The sequence below is a fragment of the Zootoca vivipara genome, chromosome 8 (genome assembly GCF_965207765.1).
Source record: "Zootoca vivipara chromosome 8, rZooViv2.hap1.1, whole genome shotgun sequence".
Classification (NCBI taxonomy): domain Eukaryota; kingdom Metazoa; phylum Chordata; class Lepidosauria; order Squamata; family Lacertidae; genus Zootoca; species Zootoca vivipara.
In genome coordinates, this window is record NC_142591.1 from 50,869,035 (window position 1) to 50,873,844 (window position 4,810).

A 4,810-nucleotide genomic window follows, 5' to 3' on the forward strand; every position below is an offset into this window, starting at 1 on the left:
ATGATCTGGAAATGATACAAAATGCAACAAATAAATACCCTGTTTCTCATATTTTAAGACATACCCATAAAATAAGCCATAGCAGGATTTTTAAGCATTCAAGGAACATAAGCCATACCCCGAAAATAAGACATAGTGATAGGCGCAGCAGCAATGCCGGCCGCGGCAGGAGGAGGAGGAAAAAAATAAGACATCCCTTGAAAATAAGCCATAGTGTGTTTTTTTGAGGAAAAAATAAACATAAGACGTGTCTTATAATATGAGAAACATGGTATTACTTTGTTGAAAAATAAATGAAATATTGCAATCTTTTATTGGAAGAAAACATTGCGGTTCAAAAAACCGAAATTTAAGATCAGCTAAAAAGCTCTCCTATATGTTGCAGCGTACTTGATGCTAGGTTGTCATCCACATGGATCAAAACTTTCTCTGTTATGATCCCAGAATAAATGGTATTTCTCCTCGGCTGGAATATTCCTTCCTTGCTTACTTTTGGGTGCAGGTGGAAACATTTTTGCCTAGTCTTTGAGTAAAGTAAAACTGTGACACTGTTTTAATCTCCTTTAAGCATTCATATGAGTTAAAATACTCATACCTTCAGACCATTCTATGAGTCACTTTATACAAAGTGAGAGAACAGTATCCCAGGCAGATGGAACCTTGACCATGTCATAAGCAGCCACAGGGTTTCATACTTATCACCCAAACTTCATTTCAATAATGAATTTCTGATTTATGCTTCAACATCTAAAGCAACATCACACTCTGGTAAGCAAGGAGAACATAAGATGGATCCTGTTGATCAAGCCAAAACTCTCTGCATCCCATCATCCTGTTTCCCGCAGTGTCCATGGTTTGTTTATGTTTCAGAGTTACTTAGTGGTTTACCATGCTCAGGAAAATTGCACCCTCAAGGTCTCACTGCACGATGACATACTCATTACATTCGCTTCGTACTCACTACACATTTAAACCCAACCCCCTTCTCTTGCCACAATCCATGACACTGTTTTTAAAGAGCTTTGCTAATTATAGCTCTGTGAGGTGTAAACAACATTCTCCAGCTTTCTTCTGGAGAGGAGACATACTTTAAATGTGATTAAATGTGTGGTGTTTATGCAGCCACCAGCTGACCCTTTCTTCTGGAACATATCTTAATTTCATACCTCATAAAATGTTTTGTTGTTATTGTTGATTGCTTATTAGCTACAAAAATTTCCATGCCTTCGTTTTGATCCTTATGGAGCCAACCCCAACTTGTAGCTGTTGTGACTCTGAAGTGGGTTTAGAGCAGTGTTTCTCAACCTTTTTTGGGCCACGGCACACTTGTTCCGTGAAAAAAATCACGAGGCACACCACCATTAAAAAAGTTTTAAAAATTAACTCTGTGCTGCCCTATATTATAATTATGACTGTAAGAAACACTTGCCAGATATTGCTTTCCGGCGGGTCAGCGTTTTATATTGGCGGGCGCCAGGCTCGTTGGCACTGAGCTTTGGGAAAGAGGAGGAGAAATATTGCTTTCTGACGGGTCAGTGATGTTTATTGGCGGCCGCCAGGCACGTGACAATGCAAATCACCCTTCTCGTCGTCGCACGTCGCGGCACACCAGCCAGCGTCTCGCAGCACACTAGTGTGCCGCGGAACAGCGGTTGAGAAACGCTGGTTTAGAGGTCCATTCCTGATGCACTGTAGCAACTATTGTTCCAGTGCTTCAAGTCTGAAATTCTGATGCTTAGTCCTAAGAAAGTATAGTAGCTGATAAGACTGAATGATTGGAATGAATAAACCTTTACTCACCAAACAATATCTTTCCAACAATATCAGTAACTAGAGCAACAAGTTTCCTTGGTTTCTCCCAAAATTTGCTGTCACTTTCTTGCTGGTTATTCATCTTCTTGTAAATATGCAACAGAAATGAGAAAGGCCAGAGTAACAAAAGAAGAGCTATCACTGGTGAATAAAATAAAATCAGTAGCTTAAGTAACCACAAAGGATGAACCACTGAGGTCAGATATTCTTCCAAAAAAGGAAAACTGATCCAGTTTTCCAGAATGTGAGAAAACCAGCTCATGGTTTCCTGATCTGAAGCACCACGTGTATGCCAATGAAGGAAATATATGAAGTGAAAATTTCCTCAGTTGTGATGTTATTTTTTTCAACTGTTTACCTGGAAAACAGAAAATGCAGTACATTAGTTTGAACTGTCATCCCAGAAGCATTCATGATTACATGAAATCTCATGTGATTTAAATGTTTTCCTAGTTTTCCCCACTGTAACTTGCCAAGTAGACGTATTGTTTTTCCAACCTCCATCATGGGGATGTACAACCTTACAAATGTATGACTCCATCATTTATTTGATGTAAAGCAAGCTGGTTTCATTCCACTGCTGAAGTATTAAGGAAAGTGAGAAAGGGTTACTTCTCTTTGAGTCAGGAGAAATGGTCCCCTGCTCCCTAAAAATGCAGCTGCATGCAACTTGTGACTGTCTTATTTGAGTTACTGGGCAAACTGACACATAGCTCAGGATAGATAAAAGCTCAAGTTACAGCATTCACTGTTGGGGAGCATTGGAAACATGGAGACTGTTGGAATGATCTGGTTAAAAAGTGGAGGACTTTGTGAAGATCTTGTCTGAAGGAATTTGGACACATTGCAAGACTTTTGACTGAAAGAACTCTGGCAGTTGCTGGTCTTCGTTAACAACTGCACTTTGCTCTTACTCTGTCGACTTTGTCTCAGCAAGGACTTTCTAAGTCAATACGCTCTCTGGGCTCAGAGAGTGGTGACTTCTTGTAGCAACTGTAGAGTCTTGGTTTTTTCCTGTGTCAGGATGAAACCCTGTGTTATCACTGCCTCTAAAACTGCTTTCCAGTTGGGTTATTGGAGATCATGCCTCAATACTCAGCCATCACATTTTTGTCTAAAACTTACTAAGTCATCTTAAAATCCATTAGCTTTACATAGTCAAATTGTATATTTTTGATTCTACTCTATCTTCACTACATCTTTCAACTTAATAGTATGAGAAAATTAGACAAGGTTGATGGGGGGGATGTGGCTATAATAGCTGTGTGATAGGGATAAATCAATACCTGAAAAAGCCATAAGTGCTCCAGTTCCTCACCCCTGAGAGCCACAAAAAACTGAATTTCACTGCTGTGGTTTGTCTCAGTTCAGTCGCACCTTGGTTTTCAAACAGCTTAGTTCTCAGACGTTCTGGGAAGCCGAACGTCCAACGGGGCTTCCGCGGCTTCCAATTGGCTGCAGGAGCTTTGGTTTTCAAATGTTTTGGAAGTTGAACAGACATGGTACAACTGTAAACCTTACTGCTTCACCTGAGATTTAGGTGCCTCAGATTTTACCAGATGCTTTCAGACTTCCTGTTTCCCGCAGAGCAAAATGGCTGCCTCCCATGAGATTGGACCCCCAGTAGTGCCAGACATCCAGGACTAATATGGGAGTAATTAGTCCTGCCAACCTCTCCATGTTAAGTGAGGGCGGTCTCACCCATGGAGTCTGTTATCTGGCCCCCACAACAAGATACCAAGCCTTGGCACTTTGGGTGCCAAGCCGGGCACGGAAACTGGGCACTTTCCAGAGTCATTCTCTCAAGCAGGGATACCTGTTTCTTAAAAATTAATGAGATTTGGCCCAAAAGAGGTGTATTCTGGTCTGATGGAGATAAGGGAAACAATTTGTGGAATTGCACAGTTGCTGGTTACAGGTAGGTAGCCGTGTTGGTCTGAGTCGAAGCAAAATAAAAAAAATTCCTTCAGTAGCACCTTAAAGACCAACTAAGTTTTTATTTTGGTATGAGCTTTTGTGTGCATGTATGGGAAGTCCATGTGAAATTTAATACTTAATTATTCGGATTGTAATTTGGCTTTTGTTTTTATTTTTGAATTGGATTATGATTTGATATAATTGGTTATTAATTGGATGTTCTTAATAGAAAATTAATAAAAAATATTATTATTATTATTTTAAAAGATCCTTTCCACCCAACCTTGCTAGGAATAGGGAAGCCCGCAACACAGGTATTTGAGGCATGATCAATTCCAGAGGGGCACTGTTTCAACTGCAAGAACAAAAATTATCTCACATATATTTGAGTCTGCATGCAATGCTTTCCCACTGTAGGTTTGGACAGTAGTATACTCTTGACATTAGCTACCATCCATATCAATCCCAGCTTCAAATCAACCCTGACTGAAACAAACAAACATCCTAGCTGTGTTTTAAGTTGACAGTGTGGAGACAGGCTAAGTTGTTCATACAACTAGTTTTTACACGCACACACACACAGAGAGAGAGAGAGAGAGAGAGAGAGAGAGAGAGAGAAATGCTGTCTGTGTTTCTCTCTCTCTCTCTGCTGACTCCTGCACAGGAAGGGGAAAATAACACAACTACTAGGACATTTGCAGACAAAGCAGGGTCTAGTATGGTTTCCAAATAGCAAACATGCGCTGGATTATGGAGAAAGTTAGAGAGTTCCAGAAAAACGTCTACTTCTGCTTCATTGACTATGCAAAAGCCTTTGACTGTGTCGACCACAGCAAACTATGGCAAGTTCTTAAAGAAATGGGAGTGCCTGATCACCTCATCTGTCTCCTGAGAAATCTCTATGTGGGACAAGAAGCTACAGTTAGAACTGGATATGGAACAACTGATTGGTTCAAAATTGGGAAAGGAGTACGACAAGGTTGTATATTGTCTCCCTGCTTATTTAACTTATATGCAGAATTCATCATGCGAAAGGCTGGACGAGATGAATCCCAAGCTGGAATTAAGATTGCCGGAAGAA